This window comes from Hemitrygon akajei, chromosome 19, assembly GCF_048418815.1.
Source record: "Hemitrygon akajei chromosome 19, sHemAka1.3, whole genome shotgun sequence".
NCBI classification, from domain to species: Eukaryota; Metazoa; Chordata; class Chondrichthyes; order Myliobatiformes; family Dasyatidae; genus Hemitrygon; species Hemitrygon akajei.
In genome coordinates, this window is record NC_133142.1 from 66,585,668 (window position 1) to 66,612,793 (window position 27,126).

The 27,126-nt window shown below is 41.8% G+C and overlaps 2 protein-coding genes across 3 annotated transcripts in view; one reads left to right on the plus strand and one right to left on the minus strand.

Annotated features, from left to right (window-relative positions):
- Nucleotides 1–7,220, minus strand: part of ecm2 (extracellular matrix protein 2, female organ and adipocyte specific) — a 41,271-nt gene extending 34,051 nt beyond the window's left edge. Inside the window, exon 1 of one of the 2 annotated variants that reach the window (XM_073072672.1) lies at nt 7,096–7,220. The gene's annotated coding sequence lies outside the window, so the exon portion shown is untranslated. Of the gene's footprint in view, nt 1–6,288; nt 6,338–7,095 lie in introns of those variants that run through there. The other variant, XM_073072673.1, reaches the window with a different exon arrangement.
- The window catches only part of cenpp (centromere protein P), a 304,546-nt gene that overhangs the window by 261,192 nt on the left and 16,228 nt on the right, over nt 1–27,126 (plus strand). The gene's annotated exons all lie outside the window — the stretch shown is intronic.

The following is a 27,126-nucleotide window of genomic DNA, read 5'->3' on the forward strand; positions in this document are numbered from 1 at the left end:
TTTGGAAAAAAAAGATGAAGAATTTCATGAAAAGAACACCTCTCCAACTGTTAAACACGGGGGTGGATCGATCATGCTTTGGGCTTGTGTTGCAGCCAGTGGCACAGGGAACATTTCACTGGTAGAGGGAAGAATGAATTCAATTAAATACCAGCAAATTCTGGAAGCAAACATCACACCATCTGTAAAAAAGCTGAAGATGAAAAGAGGAAGGCTTCTACAACAGGATAATGATCTTAAATACACCTTTTAAAATCCACAATGGACTATCTCAAGAGGCGCAAGCTGAAGGTTTTGCCATGGCCTTCATTGTCCCTGACCTAAACATCATCGAAAATATGTGGATAGACCTCAAAAGAGCAGTGCATGCAAGACGGCCCAAGAATCTCACAGAACTAGAAGCCTTTTGCAAGGAAGAATGGGCAAAAATCCCCCAAACAAGAACTGAAAGACTCTTAGCTGGCTACAGAAAGTGTTTACAAGCTGTGATGCTTGCCAAAGGGGGTGTTACTAAGTACTGACCATGCAGGGTTCCCAAACTTTTGCTTCAGGCTCTTTTCCTTTTTTGTTATTTTGAAACTGTAAAGTATGGAAATAAAATTGTAATTTTGCTTAAAATATTAAAGAAATGTGTCATCTTTAACTTTATGCCTTTTGGAAATCAGGTCATCTTTTACTCGCTTAGCTATTCACAGTAACAGAAATTTTGACCAGGGGTGCCCAAACTTTTGCATGCCACTGCAGCTAGAGTAAATACAAGCAGGCTTTTTCCACTTAGGTTGGATGGAACTACATCTAAAGATTATGTCTAAGGGTGAAAGGTAAAAAGTTTAAGGGGAACATGGGAAACCTTTTCGCACAGAGGATCGTAAGAGTGGAACGAATTGCCAGCACAGCTGGTGCTTGTAAGCTACATTTCAACATTGAAGAGAAGTTTGGATAGGTACTGGGATTGAAGGAGTATGGGGGGCTATGGTCCTGTAGCAGGTTGATGGGAGTAGGTAGTTTAAATGGTTCAGCATAGGCTATATTGACTGAAGGGCCTATTTCTGCGCTGTACTTTCCTATGATTCTGTGACTATGATTTTAAAGGACATTGTCATAGTGAAAAAGTATTTAGGAGATATTGTGTTTGCATGTACACAGCACAATGGCAGTATTTGGGATGAAGTGTAATTTTAGATTAACCAAAGAATACCTTTGAGACAGATAATCCTGAACAAACCCCAGTGTAAGTAAGCAAATGTTCTCTTCTATTGTATGATTCTTTGGGTTTGATCCCACCTCTGCCAAATATGAAATCACATTCCTTGCTGTTTACAGAATGGATTTTTAGTTCAAAAATTTATAACTGCCAACAGGAAGGAAAACCCTACTCGTAGATCTTCATGGGATTAGTCTAGTTTTGAAATAAATGTGTGTCTAGGGAAAGGTATTATTTTCTTTTTAAAAAGGAAAAGAGGTGTGTAATGGGATGCTATGGAGAAAAGAGTGATGTGCTGTATATTTCACACAGCTACCCCCTAGATTGCCCTTCTTTAAATGAGCTGCTGAACTCAGATAATCACAGCCATAATTTCTGATCTCCCAGCAGAGTTCCTATTCAGATACAAAGGTTATATTATTCTGATTAATCCATTGAGCTGATTAACATGTAGCTTGAAATGTGTCCACTGGAGAGCCAGGAATCCTTATTTTTGCTGTTGTCTCCTCTGGAAATTCGGACACATCTGTAAATTATTTCTTAGATCTTTGAAGAATTAAGATGTACCCTTGAGGAAAGCTCTAGGTTATGCTCATCTTTGTGATGACCATGAGATGCAATAACTTCAGTTGTTCTTCCCCCTCCCAGCATGACCAATGCTCCTTCTTGGCTGTTGGGCTCTAGATCCAAACCCCAGCAGTTTTTTCCTAGTCCCAGTATATGTATCTTCGTCCTTTTATATTCCGACATGACAAGGTAGGGAAAGTCCAAATGTAAGACATGAAGTATTTGTTAAGGGATTAGTGTAGGATTCTTGGAACGTCAGTTGTGTCTATGTGTGTTTTGGTCAATGTAACTAATACATGATGAAAACCACGTCTCACACAGGTTTTCGTATTACATTTCTGTAGAAAAGGATGCCCATTTAACGTGCCTAACAATGAGATGGCCTAGAGAGGAGACAGAAGGCATTGATCATGTGGATAGCCAGAGGCTTTTTCCCAGGACTGAAATAGTTAACATGAAGGGGCATAGTTTTAAAGTGCTTGAGTTCTAGACTATCCATAACACCCCCAACTTTTTAATATTTTTATAACATTTGTTATCTTTATTTTTTTTATTCTGACTGGCTTTGTACTCTAAAAAATTCATTTTTGAAGGCCTCCCATTTTCCAAGTACACCTTTACTAGAAAACGGCCTGTCCCAATCCACACTTGCCAGTTTCTTTCTGATACCATCAAAATTGGACATTCTCCAATCTAAGATCTCTGCCCGCAGACCAGACCTATCTCTTTGCATATTTACTTTGAAATTAATGGCATTGTGATCACTGGATGCAAAGTGTTCCCCTTCACAAACTTCTGTCACCTGCCCCGTCTCACTCCCTAATATCAGCACCAGTGTTGCAAGCTCTCTCATTGGGGCTTCTACATACTGATGAAAGAACCATTCCTGAAAACATTTGACAAACTCAGTCTCATCTAGTCTTAGTATAGTATGGACCCTAGTCAATATGTGGAAAGTTAATATCACCTGCTGTAACAATCTTGTGTTTCTTGCAATAGTCTGCAATCTCTATAAATTTGTTCTTCTAAATCCCTCAGACTGTTGGGTGGTCTGCAATATAGCCCCATTAACATCATCAAACCTTTCGTACTTCTCAGTTCCAACCATATCACCTCACTAGTTGAGTTCTCCAGTCTGTCCTGACAGACACCTGCTGTGACATTTTTCCTGACTAGTAACACCACCCCTCCTCCTTTAATCCTTCCTGCTCTGCCACATCTAAAGCAATGAAACCCTGGAACACTGAGTTGCCAGTCTGGCCCCTCCTGCAACCATGTCTCACTAGTGGCTACAACATCTTAATTGCTGGCATTGACCTATGCCTGGAGCTCATCTGCCTTTCCTACAATACTTTTTAAAAATTATTTATTGGTATATAGTACAGAGTAGGTCCTTCTGGCCCTTGAGGGACCGCCACCAAAGTATCCCCCAATTTAATCCAAACCTAATCATAGGACAATTTACAATGACCAATTAACCTACTAACATGTCTGTGGAATGTGGGAGAAAACTGGAGCACCCAGAGGAAACCCACATGGTCATGGGGTGAACCTACAAACTCCTTACAGACAGTGGCGGGAATTGAACCCGGGTCGCTGGTGCTATAAAGTATTGTGCTAACCACTAGGCTACCTTGCCACCCTACATCTTGCTTTGAAATATACACAGCTCAAGACATTAGTTGCACCTTGCTCAACCTTTTAATTCCTAACTTAGTATGGGGTCTTACCAACATCTGCATCCACAACCTCTGCACTAACTGTTGTGGCACTCTGGTTCCATCCCTCTGCATCTCTAATTTAAACCTTGCTATGCAGAGTTAACAAACTGTAGCGGTGTGCTACACGCAGCGCTGCAATAACGACACGGAGTCAGTGAGCTGCAGTTGCAAAAGAGATTTATTCAAACTTCGCGGCCTCGCTTTAAAGCCTTCCTGATCCTGCCCTCCCCGGGCGGGAATGCGTATTCACAGTCCCGTCCCGCGCGCGGGCTTTCCCCCTTGCTTGTGAAGCAGGCTTGGCGCCCTCTTTGGAACCGGCCTCTATGCCGGCGCGTGCCACTTTGTGAGCCGGTTCGAGTGCGCTGGGAAGTGGGTCGCCACAAAACCTCCATTATAGGATATTAGTCCCCCTCCAGTTCAGGTGCACAGTATCTCTTCTGTACAGGTCCCACCTTCCCTGGGAGAGAACCCAATGAACCAAAATATCTTATGCCCTCTCTCCTACACCAACTCCTTAGCCACGTATTAAACTGTATAATCTTCCTAGTTCTGGTCTCACTAGCACATGGCATGGGTAGCAATCCTGAGATCACAGCCCTGGAGGTCCTTCCTTTGATAGCACCTAACCCCTTGAACTCCCTATGCAGAACCTTGTCACTCAACCTACCATGTCATTTGTACCTACATAGACTATAAACTCTGGCTGTTCACCCTCCCACTTAAGAATGCTGAGGACTTGATCCAAGATGCCCCGGGCCCTGGCACCTGGGAGGTAACGTACCATCCGGTAATCTCATTCTTGCCCACAGAACCTGCTGTCCATTCCCCTAACTAATGAATCCCCTATCACCACCTGTACATGTAGCGTGTAGCGTGTGCCTCTTCTTTCCCCCCCACCCCCACCCGCCACTTCCCTTCTGAGTCACAGAGGAAGACTCAGTGCCAGAGACCTGACTGCTGTGACTTTCCGCAGTTAGGTCAAACCACACCCCCCCTCACCCTAACAGTATCTCCCGAGTGATATACCTGTTGTTGAGAGCGATGGCCACAGGGATACCCTGCACTGGCTCCTTAACCCCTTTCCCCTTCCTGTCACCCAGTTTACTGCACCCTACACCTTAGATGTAACTACTTTTCTATATATCCTGTCAATCACCCCTTCAACCTCCTGAATGATCTGGAGTTCATACAGCTCCAGCTCCAACTCCTTAACATTATGAATGGCTGTGACACTTCACTCCTAGATGAGCTCAACACCTTTTATGCATGCTTTGTAAGGGAGGATAAAACTGTACCAGTTTGAATCCCTGTAGCATGTACAAATCCCTGCAGCATTTGGTGACCCTGTGATCTCTGTCTTGGAGGCCAACTTCAAGAACATCTTTCATGAGGGTGAACTCTCACAAGGCATCAGGCCTTGATGGTGTACCTGACAGGGCACTGTGCCAACTAACTGGTGGGAATTTTGAAGGACATCTTCAATTTCTCACTGCTGCTGTTGGAAGTTCCCGCATGCTTCAAAAGGACAACAATCATACCAGTGCCCAACAAGAGCCAGATGAGCCTAACCCTAACTCTAACCCTAATGCCTCAATGACTATCACTCAGCTGCCTCATATCTACTGTGATGAAGTCCTTTGAGAGGTTGCTTATGGCCAGAATCAACTCCTACCTAAGCAAGGACCTGGATCTGCTGCAATTTACTTATTGCCACATTAGGTCTACAGTGGATACAATCTCACTGTCTCTCCACTTAGCCTTGGACCACTTGGACAAAAGCAATACATACATCAGGCTTCTGTTTATTGATTATAGTTCAATGTTCAATATCATCTTACCCTCAGTACTAATCAACAAGCTCCAAAACCTGGACCTCTGTACCTCTCTCTATCTGCATCCTTGACTTCCTCATTGGGTGACCACAGTCAAAGGAGAGCAGTAACAACATCTCCTTCTCACTGACAATACTGGCTCACTTCAAGTATATGTATGCCCACTGCTCTACTCTCTTTACTCCTGTGACTGTGTAGCTAGGCACAGCTCAAACACCATCTATAAATTCGCTGATGACACAACTATTGCTAGCAGAACAACACATGCAAAATGCCGGAGGAACTTAGCAGGCCAGGCAGCATCTATGGAAAAATGTACAGTTGACATTTCAGGCTGAGACCTTTGGCAGGACAGTAGAAGTGTCATGCCGGAGGGTCTCAGCCCGAAACGTTGTCTGTTTTTTTCTCCATAGATTCTGCCTGACCTGCTGAGTTCCTCCAGCATTTTGTGTGTGGAACTTGGATTTCCAGAATCTGCAGATTTTCTCTTGTTTGTTATTGTTAGCAGAATTTCAGGAGGAGACAAGGACCAGGCATTCAAGAGTGAGCTAGATCAGCTGACTGAGTGGTGTTGCAAAAACAACCTTGCATTCAGCATCAGTAAGACCAAAGAATTGATTGTGAACTTAAGGGGAAATCGAAGGAACACACACCAGTCCTCATTGAGAGATCAGCAGTGGAAAGGATGAGTAGTTTCAAGTTCCTGAGTGAAAACATCTCTGAAGATCTGTCCTTGGCTCAATATTCCCTCTTCGCATTACTACCATCAAGAAGCAGGTACCAGAGCCCAAAGACACACACTCAACATTTTAGGAACAGCTCCTTTCCCTCAGGCGTCAGATTTCTGAATCAGCAATGCATGCATGAACACTCCCTCACTGCTTTTTCTCCTCTCTCTTTTTGGCCTACTTATATACTACTGGCACAAAACAACAAATTTTACAACATATTCCAGTGATATTACCTGATTATGAATCTGGTTTGCTTGTGATACTGGAGATCCAGTTTGGTACATTTTGAGCACCACTGGAGTTTAACTATCCTGCAACCAATCCATCTCTTTTGACCATATGGTGCAGATCAGCCAGTGTTTTCTTTCCATTTTCACGCCTACTCATTTTACAAACAAGGCATGACAGCACCAACACCATCTCAACTGATGACAATTATATGCAATTACCACCAAGGTTCATTTGATTGAGTGATCTGGGCCCATGCCCACAGGGGTAAAAAACAAATCTCCATTTAAAATATTGTGCTCAGGTATAAGGTATTCTTCCTGCATATTAGAAAAGTGTTTGGAGATTTATTGACACTGCTACCAGTAGATTTGTATTTCAAAGAATAGCTAGGTGCTCCTTCAGCAATGTTGTGTCCACATTGGTTGTATTGGCTCAGTAACTTCAGTCCTTCCTCAAAATGGTTGCATAAATTTGAGTGTTACCACAAAGTTCGTCATAGAATAAGATGGCAGAGAGACTAAATATTCCAGAGCATCTAGGTTTGTGGGTCACTGGTACAATCAGTGTTCTGCCACACCTTCTTTAACAATCATCAGACAATCTCAGAAATGGCCTTTTTACTGAAGAAAAAGGCAAGTTTTTGTAAGCTAAAAAATAACCACTGGAGAAGTAAATTACTTGATCCGTCCTCCGCTCCCAGCCAAAGCTTTAATTAGTAGATGAATGGTTGCCTTATTTGTATTTTGCTATTCATCATTTAAACATTGATGTTTAAAACAGCCACTGTAAAAAGAAGAAGAAAAACTTACCAGCTCCCCCTCCCACTAGACACACGCATAGTTTTTACACCTAATTGCGATGTTTTTTAAGAATCTGCTGGCTTACACTCTAAGTATTTAACAGCCTGGATCTCTGGGGTATAAGAATGTGGTTTATAATAAAGAGTCAAAGGCAGGGTTACTGAGGAAACAAAGAGTCTGTTTCAAGAATGAAAAGATTTGATTCAGTGGGCCTTGGGGTAGCAAGGCTCAGCTGGAAAATTCTGAGAGTGATAGCTAGCTTTTGGAAATGTTAGTTGTAGTCATTAAGTTTGGCAAAGCAACTAATTATTATACTGTAGAACTGGTGTGAAACTTACTGAATTTTAACTTATGTTAAATCATTGATGAAATGGAACAGTGAAAGTTTCATATATAAATAACCCCACAATTTAATTATGTATAATTAATTTTGAGTTTCATTTTGCAAGTTATAAACTTAGATTCTGCTATAAAAACAGCAATTGGGGCATATCTGCACTAGTCATATCTTGAAATGTAACAAGATCAAATAGTGTGTGAATACTGGAGCATAGACATTAAATGGAAAAAGAGCATTTTAAACACAAAAGAACCACAGTTACTGCAACTCTTCAGTCATGTTATGAGGCCAAGCATTTCTTGCGGCTTTTGTTAATTTTAGTCTGATCAGAGCCAAGAACTTACAAATGCCTGAAGAATTTCAGCAGTGACAAATGTTAAAAGCAGATGGGCTACAGAGCTTAGTTTGCTTAATTTTAAAGATACACTTCAGAAAATATAATTGTATAGTTCTTTCCTTATTAAACTTGCAGGAAGGTAAAAGACTGCAATTACCAATTTTTATCATTCATTGAACATCCAGTACAAAGCTGTAATCTTATCTTTTAGGTCAGGTAGTATAAACAAAATACTTGCTTCTAGTTAAAGGGTATATAATTTATACTTGGTTAGTGACCATGTGAATTAAAATGGAGATTTATATAGTTAAAATTACTGTAAGACCATAAGATATAGGAGTAGAATTAGGCCATGTGGCCCACTGAGTCTGCTCTGCCATTTCATCATGGCTGATCCATTTTTCCTTTCAGCCCCAGTCTCCAGCCTTCTCCCATATCCCTTCATGCCCTGACCAGTCAAGAATTTATCAACATCTCTGTAAATATCCATAAAGATGGCCTCCACAGCAACCTTTTGCAACGACTTCCACAGATTCGCCAATCTTTGGCTAAAGAAGTTTCTCCTCATCTCCATTCTAAAAGGATGCCTCTCTATTCTCAGGCTGTGCCCTCTGGTCTTGGACTCTTCGACCATAAGACAAATCCACTCTATCAAGGCCTTTCCCCATTCAAAAAGTTTCAATTAGGTCACCCCTCGTCAATAATTCCTCTAATGTGTGTGCGTGTGCATCCTGTCTTATTTATACTGTTTTTATTGAAGAAATTATTTTGATCCACTATGTCAAAAGTTTCAAAGGTAAATTTAATGTCAGAAAAATATATACAATATACATCCTGAAATACTTTTTCTTCCCAGCCATCCATGAAAACAGAGGAGTGCCCCAAAGAATGAATGACAGTTAAATGTTAGAACCCCAAAGCACCCCCAGCTTCCCCCCAAGCAGCAGCAAAGCAAGGACCCCCCTCCCCCACTAGCAAAAAAAGAGCATTGGTGCCCCCTCCCCCCACCAAGCAATCAAGCGTGCAGCAAAGCATCAATAAAGACACAGACTTGCAGTACCCCAAAGACTACTCGTTCATCCGGTAATTCGACATACCACAGGCGCTCTCTCTCTCTCTCTCTCTCTCTCCCTCTCTCCCTAATAAGGGTAAAAGAGGAATCTCCGTTTCACAATGAGAGGGGAGACTTAACCAACAACTCACTAAATAACGATGTTAAAAATCGGTTGCATTGCTTTTTCCAAGCTCTGGGCCCAAAGAACTTGGGTCTCTGGGCACACAGCCAGAGATCTTCTGTCACTGATTTCCTACAGAGGCGCTGACCTCAAGTCTGCCCACCTCTGGAGCCATGAAATTCCAAAACTCAGAAGGCATGCTAATCTTCTAGGCCATGTCCTTGGTATATCAAATAACAGCCAGTCGTGAGACCCCGAGAGCGGGTCCTATTCCCGCAAAGAACTGAAGTCTCTTGGGGTCTCCCTACCTTCTGTCCAAGACCTCTTTCAGAGTCGATGCCTCCAGAAGACACGGTACATCATTAAAGACCCCTCACACCCTCTCCATAAACTGTTTGTTCTTCTGCCATCAGGTAAACGTTACAGGAGCATCAAAACTAAAACCACAAGGCTACTAAACAGCTTCCTCCCACAGGCAGTCAGACTGCTAAATAGCTGCTCTACCTGACTCTGCTTTGGGCACTTTTAACTTGCACTGGACACTTATAACTTGTTTTTAACTGACATGTGGCTGTTGTGTTTCACTATTTATTGTTATGTTTATTATTTAGTGTTGCGTTTGTTATGTTATGATTGCACTGCTCCTGGGAAACGCTGTCTCATTTTGCCCTGCAGAGCTGATGTACAGTTAGAATGACAGTAAAGTTTTTGAATCTTGAAGTCAACATGTAACTACAGGTCAGGGTCTTCAAAAGAACCCCAAAAGGGAAAAATAGAGATATTAAAGATAGAAATAGAGCTGTTTCCAAAGATGCAAGCAAAGGAGACATTATTAGGTGCCATTGTCTCTCCTAAACCGAAACCTTTGAAATAAGCAGTAACAAATTCTCTGATCCATCTAGACACTTCTCAAAAGTTCTAATATTTTAATTTTAAGAAATAAAACTGACCCAATTTTAAGTCAGTTGAATCTTTTAAACTCCAAATAAATTGTTGAAAATGGTCTACTTTGATTAATCAAATGTTGTTATTGACTGGGATGTTAGGTTGACTATATTAAAAGGAAGTTGTTCAATTTTAGGGAGATAAAGCAGTAACTGATAATAGATGGCTTGACCTAGATATAATACTGAACTGCTCAAGGAAATAACAATGTATGACCTAGCAATGTATTTCAGCCTTCAGTTTGAAAGAGCCACTTCAAGTGCAGTGATCAATGGAAAATAATGGAGGTTTTTTTTAATAACGTTTAAAAATTAGATAGTCATGAAGTTGCAATTTTTTTTTTTTGTTTCGCACTTCTAATTGAAGTGTGGCCTGGAAGGGGCAGATGCGAGTCTGTCTGTTCAGGAGCCAAGGTTGGATCAATCTTCATTTGGCATCTCATCAACAGCCATTCCAACATGGGTGGCCCTGAGTTGACATCACCTGATGGAGTCCTTGAAGCTCACAAGCCTCCACATGACATTAACGTGTTGAGTTAGGAATTTGCACTGAAATATTGAAACCAAACTATAGGTCGTCATACATGTAAAGGGCGATTGGAAGTTGGCAGCCTGTTTCATATCTTGTTTATTTTCCCTTCCACATTTCACTTTCACTCATTGCATTATCATTCAAGAATAATTTCACCCTGTACACCAAAAACTGCTGACATTTATGTAGGAATTTAAGATGACCTTCAACTTAAAATTTCAAAATTACAAAACCTGCTAAATTTCACTTCTTGGAAAAAGTTCTATGTACATAATGCCTTTCGTGTTAAAAGTCCTAAGTGTTCTTCACGGTTCAATAAATGGAAAAGATCCTGAGACCAAAATACACACCCATTGACAGAAATCAAAAAGCAAGAGGCTTGGCAAAAAAATGTCACATTGAACAAGGAGACGAGCAATCAAGCATCACGATCCTTGTACAAGTGATACCTGTGTTATAGACAAGCAACACACACAAAATGCTGGTGGAACGCAGCAGGTCAGGCAGCATCCATAGGGAGAAGCACTGTCCGTCTCGGCCTGAAACGTCAACAGCGCTTCTCCCTATAGATGCTGCCAGGCCTGCTGTGTTCCACCAGCATTTTGTGCGTGTTGCTTGAATTTCCAGCATCTGCAGATTTCCTCGTGTTTGCCTGTGTTACAGACATTTGGTTAACGGAGATTCTCCCTTATAAAATTCACAAATTATTGCCAAAGAATTGAGATACAAAATAATTAGCTTAATGGAATTTAGGAATAAAAGTAAATTAATCAGAGATTGGATATATAATATCTAACCAGTCTTTTTAGATGGTTACCAAGCATGTGGTGGATGTTGTCTACATGGACTCTAGCAAGGCCTTTGACACAGTCTCAGAGTGGAGGCTGTTCCAGAAGATTAAGTCACTAATTTATGATGCAGTAGTCAATTGCATTCAAAGTTGGCTTAGCAGGAAAAGCCAGAGAGGGGTAATAGATGGTCCTCTTACAGATTAAGGGGCAGTCACTAGTGATGATTGGGTCCATTGTTGTTTACCATCTATATTAATGATTTAGATGTTAATGTAGTAAACTGGATCAGCAAATTTGTGAATCTCACCAAGTTTGGGGGCGTAGTGGACAGTGAGGAAGGGTGTCAAAGCTTGCAAAGTGATCTGGGAAAATGGGTTGATATATGGCATATGGAATTTAATGCAGATAAGCATGAGGTTTTGCACTTTGGGAGGATACACATGTGAACCAAAGAGAGGGCAATTAATAGAGCAAGAATTAGGAGGAAGTTAGAGGATTAGGAAGCTTTTAAAAACCATTAGAAGGCAAGTAAAAAGCCCTATAGAAGGAAAGGATGGGATATGAAGGTAAGCTAGCAAATAATATTGAAGAGGATACAAAAAGATTCTTCAGATATATAAAGTGTAAAAGTGATGTAAGAGTAGATAGCAGACCACTGAAAAATGATGCTGGAAGGTAGTAATGGGGGAACAAGGAAATGACGGATGAACTGAATAAGTATTTTGCATCAATCTTCACTGTGGAAGACACTAGCAATATGTTGGATGCTCGAGGGTGTCAGGGGACAGAAATGTATGAAATTGCCATTACTAGGAAGAAGGTTCTTGGGAAACTGAAAGGCCTGAAGGTAGACAAGTTACCTGGATCAGATGATATACACACCGGGACTCTGAAAGAGATGTCTGAAGAGATTGTGGAGACATTAGTAATGATATTTCAAGAATCAATTGATTCTGGCATGGAACTGGAGTACTGGAAAATTGCAAATGTCACTCCACTCTTCAAGAAGGGAAAGAGGCAGAAGAAAGAAAATTATAAGCCAATTATTCTGACCTTAGTTGTTGGAAAGATGTTGGAGTCGACTGTTAAGGATGTGATTTCAGGGTACTTAGAGGAACATGATAAAACAGGCTGTAGCCAGCATGGTTTCCTCAAGGGAAAATATTGTCTGGCAATCTGTTGGAGTTCTTTAAGGAAATAACAAGCAGGATAGATAAAGGAGAATAAGTGGATGTTATGTACTTGGATTTTCAGAAGTCCTTTGACAAGGTGCCACACATGAGGCTGCTTAACAAGTTGAGCCCAAGGTATTACAGGAAAGATACTAGCATGGGCTAATTGGCGGGAGCATGGCCATTGGCTAATTGGCGGGAGGCAGAGTGGGAATAAAAGAAACCTTTCTTGGTTGGCTTCTGGTGTCTAGTGGTGTTCCACAGGGGTCTGTGGTGGGACCACTCTTTTTAATGTTATACGTCAAAGATTTGGACGACAGAATTGATGGCTTTGTGGCCAAGCTGGTGGATCATATGAAGATAGGTGGAGCAGTAGGTAGTTTTGAGGAAACAGAGATGCTACAGGATGACTTAGACAGATTAGGAGTATGGGCAAAGAAGTGGCAGATGGAATACAGTGTCGGGAAATGTATGGTCATGCACTTTGGTAGAAGAAATGAAAGGGTTGACTATTTTCTAATTGGAGAGGAAATTCAAAAATCTGAGGTGTAAAGGGACTTGGGAGTCCTCATGTAGGACTCCATAAAGGTTAATTTGCAGGTTGAGTCAGAGTTGAGAAAGCAAATGTGATGTTAACATTCATTTCAAGAAGATTAGAATATAAAAACAAGATTGTAATGTTGAAGCTTTATGAAGCACAGGTGAGGCCTCACTGGGAGTATACTTAAAGCAGAAGGTTGATAAGTTCTTGATTGGTCAGGGCCTGAAGAGATACGGCGAGAAGGCATGAGATTGGGGCTGAGTGGTAAAATGGATCAGCCATGATGAAAGATGGAGAAAACAGAATGGGCCAAATGGCCTAATTCTGCCCTATACCTTATAATCTTATAGTAATTAAGGTGGAAGCCAAAACTATTTTTTATTAACAAATCATAGAAATAGTGGAAATGATAGTCTAGACACATAGTTTGTTTTGTCAGGATTAAACAAATTGTTCAAGATTCAATTACTTCCATAGAACAGAGCTAAACACTTACAATGGTTTGTTAAGCAGGAATGGGATACTAAAAACTTGTATCTGCAGAATGTAAAATCTCTCCTGTGGAAACAGAATATCTGTGAAAGTACGAATACTAGAAGTTGGAGACAGTCTTACAAAGTAATGATAACATATGTTGACAATTTTGCCATTACTGTACTTCAGATAGGGAATTCAAGCCAATGTGCCATTTGGGCCAGGTCTCTGTCTCAGTCTTTAGTTTGTGAATCATTTACATTACTCCATCTGGTGACCTTTTGGAGAATTGGCAGACTTATGTACGGGCAGTTCTCAGACCTGCAATTTTCCAAAGGACCAGTAAATAAGTTCAAGTATTTAATAAATGACAAAGAGGAATAAGTAATCTGAATCTCTGTTTTCTGGACATAAGAGATTCTGCAGGTGCTGGAAATTTTAGACAATATTCACAATATGATGGAGGAACAGCAAATCAGGCAGCATATATGCAGGGGAATAAACCATCAATGTCATGGCTGAGACCCTCTGTTTTTCTATTTTATTTGTGCATCTAAAAGAGTTTCAGTGGCACAGCCAGCAGAGCTTCTGCCTCACACATCCAACAATCTGACCTCTGGTGATTTTGCTCTGTTTCCTCTGGGTGCTCCAGATTTTAAAACATAGAACAGTACAGCACAGCATAGGCCTTTTGGCCCACGATATTGTGCCACCCTTTTAAGCTATTCCCACACTCTTTAGCTTCTCCAATATTGACAGGAATTGCCTTAGTGCCGGGATTCCCAAACTTTCTGTGTTTCCCACAGAAACACGAAAGCAGAGGTGGGATGGAATTTGTTAAATGTATCCAGGAAGGATTTTAAAGCATTATGTAGAGAATCCAAATAAGGTGGGGTGGGGCAAACCTTTTCTCAACTTATTTTTAAGAAATGAGCACAGGACTGTGGAGGAACCTTTTGCAAACAGTGAACACTGTTTAGTAAGTTTCAAGGTTATCAAAGAAAAGGAGAAGGTTAGTTGAGTGAGGGCTGACATTAATCTGGTGAAAGTAGAGTGGGAACAGCAATTGGAGGGAAAAGCAACATCTGAATAATAGGAGATAAAAATAAAGTAGTAAGAGTTCAGAGAAAGCATGGCTCTTTAAGGGTAGGAAACAAGATAGCAGGCAAACAGGAAATTGAGGGTTTAATTAGGAAAACATGAAGCATATGTCAGGCATAGTAATCATTCAAGTGAGTGAGTCCTTTAAGGTTGATAATGAATAGGAGAGTGTTACGTAACCCCGTAACCAGGTAACTTACCAGCAAAGATAGCGGGATCAGCTGAGTCGGATGCTACTATTTTCAAACGTTTTATTCAAAAAGGGCACAATCGTATGGTTAATACAAAACATTCAGATCATATACATCGTCAAAACTCAATCTAAAACACCGGTGTAATAATAATCAATCAGAAATAAGCTCTATAGTTGTCTAGGGATAATACTGAGTCCAATTGAAATATAAAGAGTCACTCAGAAGTTTGCAGGCTTTTCCCTTTTGGGAACCGCTGGGGTTTTCACGTTGTAGAGAGAGAGAGATGGTTTAGAAAAGATAAACACTTGCCCGTTGTCTTTACAGAGCAAATCCTTGGAATCAGGGGAGCAGGCTTCCCCGTTGTTATTTAAAAGCAGTCTTCCGTTGGTTCTAGCCACAGATTCAACATTTGGAATCTAACGCACGTGGCTTCCTTCAAAATGGCTTCCCACTCCCACGGGAATCGGTATCGTGCTTCCTTGGTGTCTCCTTGGTGCGTCTGAGGGTTTCCCCCCCTCAGACCCTCCTTTATACTTCTTCACGGGATCGCAGGTATCAATCAGGTTGCAGGTAATGCGATCTCTCTCTCAACCAGCCCACTTTGCCCGAGGGCTTTTCACGTGGTCTCCATGAGACAATAGTCAATGTCGCCTTTATTCTGCTTCTTGGGAGAACGTGGTCTTCCGCACGTCTCTCTCTATCTCTCCCATTTTCCTGTGTCTATTCAGCACGTCTCTTTCTCTCTTGGGTCAGTTGACCCCCCCTCGACTAGGGCTCTTGCGATTCTCACAAAGGAGGGGGCCGAGGGCATAACAAGAGAAACTTTAAGAAAGCACTTTAGGGAAATGGGGCGTGGGGGGGTGGGGGTGAGGAGAATCGGACATGAAATTGCCCTGGCCAACAGAATTAAGCAAAGTTTGAAATTATTTATACAGTGCACCTCTGAAAGTTTTCATTGTTGTTTTACAACCTTTAATCACAGTGGATTTAATTTGGGGTTTTTTGACGCTGATCAACAGAAAAAGACTCATATCAAAGTGAAAACAGATCTCTACAAAGTGATCTAAATTAATCACAAATATAAAACACAAAATAATTGCATAAGTATTCACCCCTATCAGATCAGTATATAGTAGATGCACCTTCGGCAGCAATTACAGCCTCACGTCTGTGTGGATAGGACTCTGTTAGCTTTGCACGTCTGGACACTGCAATTTTTCCCTATTCTTCTATATAAAACTGCTCAAGCTCTGTCAGATTGCATGGGGATTGTGAGTGAACAGGCCTTGTCAAGTCCAGCCACAAATTCTCAATTGGAGTGAGATCTGGACTCTGACTTGGCCACTCCAGGACATTAACTTCGTTGTTTTTAAGCCATTTCTGTGTAGCTTTGGCTTTATACTTGGGGTTGTTGTCTTGCTGGAAAACAAATCTCCCGAGTTGCAGTTATTTTGCAGATTGCACCAGGTTTTCCTCCAGGATTTGCCTGTATTTTGCTGTATTCATTTTACCATCTAGCTTCACAAGCCTTCCAGGGCCTGTTGCAGTGAAACATCCCCACAGCATGATGCAGCTACAACCATATTTCACTGTATTTTTGATGATGTGCGGAGTTTGTTTACACTAAACATAGTGTTTAATCTGATAGCCAAAAAGCTCAATCTTGGTTTCATCAGGCCATAGAACATTCTTCCAGCTGACTTCAGAGTCTCCTACATGCCTTCTGGCAAATTCTAGCCAAGATTTCATGGGAGATTCTTTTCAACTGTGGCTTTCTCTTTGTCACTCTCCTAATAAGCTGCGACTGGTGAAGTAGCTGGGCAACAGTTTCTGTATGCGCAGTCTCTCCCATCTTGCACGGTCACTCAGTTTTTGAGAACGTCCTGCTCTAGGCAGATTTACAGCTGTGCCATATTCTTTCCATTTCTTGATGCTTGAGTTAACTGTACTCCAAGGGATATTCAGTGATACGGAAATTTTCTTGTATCCATCTCCTAACCTGTGCTTTTCAATAACCGTTTCGCAGAGTTGCTTGGAGTGTTCTTTTGTCTTCATGGTGTAATTTTTGTCAGAATACAGACTCACCAGCAGTTGGACTTTCCAGATACAATTACATTTTTACTACAACCAATTGAAACACCTTGACTGCACATAGGTCTCCAAGAACAGATCTCCATTTAACTAGTTATGTGACTTCTAAAACCAATTGGTTGCACCAATGATGATTTGGTGTGACATATTAAAAGGGGGGAGGGTGAATTCCTATGCAGTCAATTAATTTGTGTTTTATATTTGTAATTAATTCAGATCACTTTCTAGAGATGTTTTCATTTTAACAAGAAAGAGTCTATTAATCTTGATCAATGTCAAAAAAGCCAAATTAGATCCACTGTGATTCAATTTTGTAAAACAATAAAACATGAAAACTTCCAAAGTGAGGTGAATTCATTTTTTAGGCACTGTAAATATATTAGAAGCAAGAGGACAGTTAGGGCCCTTCAGAGACAAAAGAGAATTCTGTTTGAAGACAGGATATGTGTATGGTGTCCTGAATGAATATTCCTCATCAGTTTTCACCTGGGATAAAGATGGAGAGAGTTAGAGCAGATGTATTCTGATGGTCATGTGTATATCAAGAAAGTATTAGAGATAGTAATGGATAAATCCCCAGGGGCTGATGAAGTGGGTGTTATGGGAAGCAAGGAAGAAGATTGCTGGGGCTCTGACAGAGACAGTGAGTATAAGAATAGAGTGAAGTGGAGGACAAAAGTGTGGCTGAGGGGTTGGAGCAGGCGGGAGGGATACAGATTTATGGATCACTGGGACCTCATTTGGGGCAGACGAGTCCGGTACAAAAATGATGGGTTGCACTTGAATCCGAGGGGAGCCAATATTCTGGCAGGGAGGTTTGCTAAGGCTATTGCAGAGAGTTTAAACTAGAATTGTTGAGGGGTGGGAACTGAACTGAGGAGACAGAGGAAGGGGCGGTTGGCTCACAAATAAAGAAAGTTTGTAGGCAGTATGACAGGGAAGATAGGCAGGCGCTCAGACTGATGGCTTGAGATGTCTCTATTTTAATGCAAGGAGTATTATGAACAAATAGGATGAGCTTTGAGCATGGATCAGTACTTGGAGCTGTGATGTTGTGGCCATTACAGAGACTTGGATGGCTCTGGGGCAGGAATGGTTACTTCAAGTGCCAGGCTTTAGATGTTTCAGAAAGGACAGGGAGGGAGGCAAAAGAGGTGGGGGCATGGCACTGTTGATCAGAGATAGTGTCATGGGTGCAGAAAAGGGGGAAGTCATGGAGGGATTGTCTACTGAGTCTCTGTGGGTGGAAGTTAGAAACAGGAAGGGGTCAATAACTCTACTGGTTGTTTTTTATAGACCACCCAATAGTAACAGGGATATTGAGGAGCAGATAGGGAGACAGATTCTGGAATGGTGCAGTAATAAGTGTTGTGATGGGGGATTTTAATTTCCCCAGTATTGATTGGCATCTCCCTAGAGCGAGGGGTTTAGATGGGATGGAGTTTGTTAGATGTGTTCAGGCAAGTAAGCCTACAAGAGGAGAGGCTGTACTTGATCTGATACTGGGAAATGAACCTGGTCAGGGATCAGGTCTCTCAGCGGGAGAGCATTTTGGAGATAGTGATCACAATTCTATCTCCTTTACCACAGCATTGGAGAGGGATAGGAACAGACAAGTTAGGGAAACGTTTAATTGGAGCAAAGGGAATTATGAGGCTATCAGGCAGGAATTTGGAAGCATAAATTGGGAACAGATGTTCTTGGAAATGTACAGCAGAAATGTGACAAATGTTCAGGGGATATTTGTGTGCCATTCTGCATAGGTACATTCCAATCAGACAGGAAAGGATGGTAGAGTACAGGAACCGTGGTGTACAAAGGCAGTTGAAAATCTAATCAAGAAGAAAAGAAAAGCTGACAAAAGGTTCAAAAAACTAGGTAATGATAGAGATCTAGAAAATTATAAGGCTAGCAGGAAGGACCTTCGGAGAGCCAGAAGGGGCCCTGAGAAGGCCTTGGCGAGCAGGATTATAGAAAACCCCAAGGCAATCTACAAGTATGTGAAGAGCAAGAGGATAAGAAATGAGAGATTAGGACCAATCAAGTGTATCAGTGCAAAAGTGTGTATGCAACCGGAGGAGGTAGCAGAGGTACTTAATGAATACTTTGCTTCAGTATTCACTATGGAGAAGGAACTTGGCGATTGTAGGGATGACTTACAGTGGACTGAAAAGCTTGAGCATGTAGACATTAAGAAAGAGGATGTGCTGGAGTTTTTGGAAAGCATCAAGTTGAATAAGTCACCGGGACCGGACAGGATATACCCCAGGCTACAGTGGGAGGCAAGGGTGGAGATTGCTGAGCCTCTGGCAATGATCTTTGTATCATCAGCAAGGACAGGAGAGGTTCCAGATGATTGGAGGGTTGCAGATGTTGTTCCCTTATTCAAGAAAGGGAGCCCAAGATCTTAAGGCACAAACTAACGGAGATGGGAGTAGACTCTCACATGGTGGATTGGATAGTGGACTACTTGACAGATAGACCTCAGTATGTGCGGTTGGGAGACTGTAGGTCTGACACGGTGGTCAGCAGCTCAGAAGCGCCGCAGGGGACCGTACTCTCTCCGGTCCTGTTCACCCTGTACACATCGGACTTCCAATATAAGTAACTCGGAGTCCTGTCATGTGCAGAAGTTCACTGATGACACGGCCATAGTGGGGTGTGTCAGGAATGGACAGGAGGAAGAGTATAGGAAACTGATACAGGACTTTGTGATATGGTGCAACTCAAACTACCTGCGTCTCAATATCACCAAGACCAAGGAGATGGTGGTGGACTTTAGGAGATCTAGGCCTCATATGGAGCCAGTGATCATTAATGAAGAATGTGTGGAGCAGGTTAAGACCTACAAGTATCTGGGAGTACAGTTAGATGAGAAGCTAGACTGGACTGCCAACACAGATGCCTTGTGCAGGAAGGCACAGAGTCGACTGTACTTCCTTAGAAGGTTGGCGTCATTCAATGTTTGTAGTGACATGCTGAAGATGTTCTATAGGTCAGTTGTGGAGAGCGCCCTCTTCTTTGTGGTGATTCCCCATGGGGATGAATAAAGTATCTATCTATCTATCTATCTAGAGATAGCCCAGGAAATTATAGTCCAGAGAGTCTCACTTCAGTTGTTGATAAGTTGATGGAGAAGATCCTGAGAGGCAGGAGTTATGAACATTTGGAGAGGCATAATATTATTAAGAATAATCAGCATGGCTTTGTGAAAGGCAGGTCGTGCCTTACGAGCCTGATTTTATTTTTTGAGGATGTGACTAAACATATTGATGAAGGAAGAGCAGTAGATGTAGTGTATATGGATTTCAGCAAGGCATTTGATAAGGTACCCCATGCAAGGCTTATTGAGAAAGTAAGGAGGCATGGGATCCAAGGGGACATTGCTTTGTGGATCCAGAAATGGCTTGCACACACAAGGCAGAGTGGTTGTAGACTGGTCATATTCTACATGGAGGTTGTTGACCAGTGTTGTGCCTCAGGGATTTGTTCTGGGACCTCTTCTTTCTGTGATTTTTATAAATGACCTGGATGATAAAGTGGAAGGATGGGTTAGTAAATTTGCTGATGACTCAAAGGTTGTGGGTGTTGTGGATAGTGTGGAGGGCTGTCAGAGGTTACAGCAGGGCATTGATGGGATGTAAAACTGGGCTGAGAAGTGGCAGATGGAGTTCAACCCAGATAACTGTGAAGTAGTTCATTTTGGTAGATCGAATATGAATATAGTATTAATGGTGTGACTCTTGGCAGTGTGGAGGATCAGAGGGATCTTGGGTCCAATTCCATAGGACACTCAAAGCAGCTGTGCAGTTTGACTGTGTGGTTAAGAAGGCATACAGTGCATTGGCCTTCATCAATCATGGGATTGAGTTTAAGAGCCGAGAGGTAATGTTGCAGCTATATAGGACCCTGGCATGACCCCACTCAGAGTACTGTGCTCATTTCTGATCACCTCACTACAGGAAGGATGTGGAAACTATAGAAAGGGTGCAGAGAAAATTTACAAGGAAGTTGCCTGGGTTGGGGAGCATGCCCTTATGAGAATAGGTTGAATGAACTTGGCCTTTTCTCCTTGGAGCGATGGAAGATGAGAGGTGACCTGATAGAGGTGTATAAGGTGATGAGAGGCATTGATCATGTGGATAGTCGGCGGCTTTTTCCCAGGTCTGAAGTGGCTAGCACAAGTGGGCACAGTTTTAAGGTGCTTGGAAGTAGGTACAGAGGAGATGTCAGGGGTAATTTCTTTTACACAAAAAGTGGTGAGTGTGTGGAATGGGCTGCCAGTGACAGTGGTGGAGACAGATACAATAGGGTCTTTTAAGAGACTCCTGGATAGGTACATGGAGCTTAGAAAAATAGAGGGCTACGGGTAACCCTACGCAATTTCTAAAGTAAGTACATGTCCAGCACATCACTATGGGCTGAAGAGCCTGTGTTGTGCTGTAGGTTTTCTATATTTTTAGATTTTTGCCTCATCTATAGCAATGGCTGAGGTATCAGAAGACTGGAGAGTAGCTAATGTTGTTCCCATATTTAAGAAGGGAAGTAGGGAAACCTGGGACCAGTGAGCTTAATGTTTGTAGTAGTGAACATTGGAAGATAAGAAATAGGAGCAGGAGTTGGCCATCTGGCATGTAGAGCCTGCCTCTCCATTCAATAAGATCATGGCTGATCTGGCCATGGTCTCATTTCCGCCTACCTACCTTTTCCTCATAACCTTTAATTCCCCTACTATGCAAAAATCTATACAACCTTGACTTAAATATATTTACTGAGCTAGCCTCCACTGCTTCATTGAGCAAAGAATTCCACAGATTTACCACACTCTGGGAAAAGCAGTTTCTTCTCATCTCCATCCAAATTCTACTCCCCCAAATCTTGAGGCTATGTCCCCTAGTTCTAATCTCACCTACCAGTGGAAACAACTTATTTGCCTCTATCTTATTTTTCATAATTTTATATGTTTCTGTAAGATCTCCTCTCATTCTTCTGAATTCCAGTGAATACAGTCCCAGGCATCTCTCCTCATAGTCCAACTCCCTCACCTCTGGAATCAACCTGGTAAACCTCCTCTATACTGCCTCCAAAGCCAGTATATCCCTCCTCAAGTAAGGATACCAGAACTGCACACAGTACTCCAGGTGCAGCCTCACCAGTACCCTGTACAGTTGGAGCATAACTTCCCTGCTCTTAAATTCCATTGCTCCAGCAATGAAGGCCAACATTCCATTTGCCTTCTTGATAGCCTGCTGCACCTGCAAACCAACCTTTTGTGACTCATGAACAAGCACTCCCAAGTCCCTCTGCACAGCAGAATGCTGCAATTTTTTACCATTTAGTTAATAATCTGCTCTTTCATTTTCCCTTCTAAAGTGGATGACCTCATATTTACCAACATTGTACTCCACCTGCTAGACCCTTGTGCACTCACTTAACCTATCTATATCTCTCTGCAGACTCTCCATATCTTTTGCGCAATTTGCTTTTCAACTCAATTTAGTATCATCAGCAAATTTAGATACACTACACTCAGTCCCCTCTTCCAAATCGTTAATGTATATCGTGAACAGTTGCATACCCAGCACTGACCGCTGCGGCACACCACTCACCACTGATTACCAACCAGAGTAACACCCATGTATCCCAACTCTCTGCTTCCTATTAGTTAACCAATCCTCTATCCATGCTAATACATCACACCCAACTCTATGCATTCTTATCTTATGCTTAAGTTTTTTATGTGGCACCTTATCGAATGCTTTCTGGAAATCCAAGTAAATAGTGTTCATCTCTTCCCCTCTATCCATTGTGCTCATTATATTCTCAAAGAACTCCAGAAAGTTTGTCAGACAGGACCTGTGTTTGCTGAATCCATGCTGCATCAACTTGATGGATCCATTTCTTTCCAGATGTCTCACTATTTCTTCTTTAATGATAGCTTCAAGCATTTTCCCAACTACAGGTGTTAAACTGACTGGCCTACAAGTTACCTGTCTTTTGGCCACATCTTTTTTTCAGCAGTAGTGTGACATTTGCTGACATCCAATCTGCTGGGACCTGCCCAGATTCCAGAGAACTTTGGTAAATTATCACCAAAGCCTCTACTATAACTTATGCCATTTCTTTCAGTACCCTGGGAGGCATTCCATCAGGACCTGGGGACTTGTCTATCTTCAGGCCCACAAGTTTTCTCAGCACTTCCTCTTTACTGAGAGCTACTGTACTGAGGTCCTCACCTCCCATCGCATCCATAACAACTCTCTTTGGCATGTTAGACGTATCTTCCACCTTGAAGACCAACACAAAATAGTCATTCAAAGTCTCAAAGAACAAGGATGTGATTCTGAGGCTTTATAAGGCACTGGTGAGGCCTCAGCTTGAGTATTGTGTACATTTTTGGGCTCCTCATCTTATAAGACATGTGCTGACATTGAAGAGGATATAGAGGAGGTTAACAAGGATGATTCCAGGAATGAAAGGGTTGTTATATGAAGAATGTTTTATGGCTCTGCGTTTGTATTGGCTGGAATTTAGAAGATTGAGCAGGGATCTCAATGAAATGTTTTGAATGTTGAAAAGCCTAGACTGAGTAGATGTGGAAAGGATGTTTCCCATGGTGGGAGAGTCCAGACCAAGAGGGCACAGCCACAGGATAGAGGGGCATGTATTCAAAACAGAGATACAGAGAAATTTCTTTAGCTATTGGATGGTGAATTTGTGGGATTTGTTGCCACAGGCAGTTGTGGAGGCCAGGTCATCGGGTATATCTAAGGCAGAGATTGACAGGTTCTTGATTGGACATGGCATCAAAGGTTACGGGGAGAAGGCTGGGAAATAGGGTTGAGGAGGAGGGAAAAAAGGGTCAGCCAATAGTGGAACAGACTCGAGCCAAATGGCCTAATTCTGCTCCTATGTCTTCTGGTTTAATACAGTCTTCTACCGTAACTTTCGGCCTCTTATTACAAAGCCAGTTTTGTATGCAGTTTGCCAAAACACCTTAGACCCCAAATGTTTTAAGATTCTGCATCGGCCTGCCATGTGGAACTGTGTTGAAAACCTTACAAACGTCTGTATACCACATCTACCAATTTGTTTACATCAATTTTCCTAGAAATTTTCAAAAAACTCGATCAGATCCGTGAGGCAAGTCTTCCACTACACAAAACCAGGCTGACACTCCTTAATCTGTCCTGCCTTTCCAAATGATCACAAATTTTATCCTTGAGGATGTTTTCCAATGCTTCAGGAGGTGTTTTGAGTTTTCCAATGCCATCCTTGAACATTGCTGTGGCATCATCCAGTTACCCTTCTTAATTCACTTTCAGTTGAGTACGAGAAGCTGAAGGTGACCTTTCAGTATTTTATGAGATTATGAGTGGTAATTATGATAATGTAACTGAGTTTTTGACTGTCGCTGTGGAATCAATGAGCTGAAGTGCCCGTTTCCATACAGTGTAACTATAAATCCATCACTCAGTGCAGATGAACAAAGCTATATAATTTAAATTGATCCTCTTCCTGCTGAATAGAGAAGTTCCTGATTTTGCTCTTGTCATGCTGATTTTTAAATTATGCTATTTTTTGGTTTTTGTCAAACAAGAAAATGTTTCTTTATCTCAAATTGTGGCAACATTTTAAAGACTCTTCAATCTTCTGAACTCAAGGGAATGCAAACAAAAGCAAGTTAACCCCTGAAGAAAACGTATCCTCAAATGCCATTAATTTCGAACAGGGATGACAAAGAAATGTCTTTAGAATGATGAATCTATGGAATTCTGTGGAATTCATGCCACAGGTGGCTGTGGAAGCCGAATCATTGGGTATATTTAAAGTGGAGGTTAATAGGTTCTTGATCAGTCAGGGCATCAAAAGTTACAGGGTGAATGGGTTTGAGAGGGATAATATATCAGCCATGATGGATTGACAAAACAGACTCGATAGGCCAAATAGCCTAATTCTGCTCCCATATCTTATGGTCTTAATGATTCTAGTACATCTGTGTTGCAAAATTCCAAAACATATTCTTTTTAAAATGAGGCACCCAAACAAAACACACAATCTAAGGGTCTATAAGTATCAGAATCAAGTTTAATACCACTGGCTTATGCCATGAAATTTGTTGTTTTGCAGCAGTGGTACTTTGCAGTACATAGTAATAAACACTATAAACTACAAAATAAAAATTATACAGTACTCTGCAAAAATCTTAGGCACATATATGGCCAGGGTGTCTTAAGATTTTTGCACAGTATGTATTTGTCAACATGGAGCAGAGAGCAAGTTTGTAAATCTGGTGGGAACCAGGATTGGCAAGGATGGAGCTACTGTTCATTAGGGGTATGAGGAGAGGGATGTAGAACAGTCAGCGGAGAAGGAGTGCAAGGGTGGGGGATGGCATGAGTACAGTACAGGCACACTCAGCCCTGAGACACCAGGCAAGGTCATTTGATTCCAAACAATTGGTTTATTGATTATTACAGAATGTCTTTCTGGTGCTTTCTATACCCTCCCCATTCCCTTCTCTGCCTGTCCCTTTCCAGTCTCAATCCACAATGTCATCACTCACATCAGTCATGAAATTAGTTTTTTTAATGGCAGCAGTTCAATGCAATACATAAAATTACTACAGTACTGTGCAAAAGTCTTAGGCACCCTAGCTATATATGTGTGCAAAGTACTGTATATAAAATAATAAATTAAGTAGTTAAAAAAGAAGGGGAAATATATATAGTGAGGTAGTGTTCACGGGTTCAGTGTCCATTCAGAAAGCTGATGGCAGAGGGGAAGAAGCTGTTCCTGAAACATTGAGTTTGTGTCTTCAGGCTCCTGTACCTCCTCTTTGATGGTAGCAATGAAAAGAAGGCATGTCCTGGGTGATGGGATACTTAATGATGGATGCCACCTTTCTGAGGCATTGCCTTTTGAAGATGTCCTGGATGCTGGAGAGTCTAGTGCCCATGATGGACTAGCTGAATCTACAATTTTCTGGCTGCTTTTTCCGATCCTGTGCAGTGGCCCCTCCATACCAGGCAGTGATGCAACCAGTTAGAATGCTCTCCATGGTTCATCTGTAGAACTTTCTGAGTGTTTTTAGTGACTTACAGCTGTTGTCATGTGTTTTTTGTAATTATATTAATATGTTGATACTGTAGATCCTCAGAGCTGTTGACACCTTGGAACTTGTAATTGCTCATCTTTTCCACCTCTGATCCTTCAAAGAAAACTGGTGTGTGTTCCCTCGACTTACCTTTCCTGAACTGCACAAGTAGTTCCTTGGTCTTACTGACATTGAGTGCAAAGTTGTTGCTATGACACCACTCAACCAGCTGATTTATCTCACTCCTGTAAATCTTCAACATCTGAAATTCATTCTCACATTTGAATTCAGACCATCTTGGGATAAGGGCAAATCTCCTTTAAACTGACATAGAAACATAGAAAACCTACAGCACAATACAGGTCCTTCGGCCCACAAAGCTGTACCGAACATCTCCCTACCTTAGAAATTACTTAAGGTTACCTATAGCCCTCTGTTTTTCTAAACTCCATGTACCTGTCCAGGAGTCTCTTAAAAGACCCTATCGTATCCGCTTCCACCACCATTGCCGCAGTCCATTCCACTCACTCACCACTCTCTGCGTAAAAAGCCTGCCCCTGACATCTCCTCTGTACCTACTTCCAAGCACCTTAAAACTGCCCTGCCATTTCAGCCCTGGGAAAAAGCCTCTGACTACCCACATGATCAATGCCTCTCATCAGTTTATACACCTCTATCAGGTTACCTCTCATCCTCCAAGGAGAAAAGGCCGAGTTCACTCAACCTATTCTCATAAGGCATGCTCCCCAATCCAGGCAACATCCTTGTAAATCTCCTCTGCACCCTTTCTATGGCTTCCACTTCTGTACTAATTTTTGCAATTGTCCAACAACTAGTAATGATTTTTCCACTTGAAGTCACAGATCTCTGCTGCTGCACATTTCCTTGTTTGTAATCATGCAGAAAACTCTCTGATTTATTTCTCTTGGGTCAAAAGTGGGTTACCTCTTATTAATCTGCATTGAACTCTATGTTGGGTAATTTATTTCTCTTCCCTTTGCTTAATCAATGTCCCTTACAAATAATCATATCTATGATCTGTTTTTTTTTCTCTTCTACCTTCGAGTCAAGCAGTCTGGCTCCTTCTCCAAGTACACTCTATTCCTTATTGGATAGCAGCAACATTGACCTTTCTTCCAATTTAAGACCATAAGATGTAGGAGCAGAATTAGGCCATTTGGCCCATTGAATCTGCACTGCCATCTCATCGTGACTGATCCACTTTTCCTGTCAACCTGTGGTCCAGGCCTA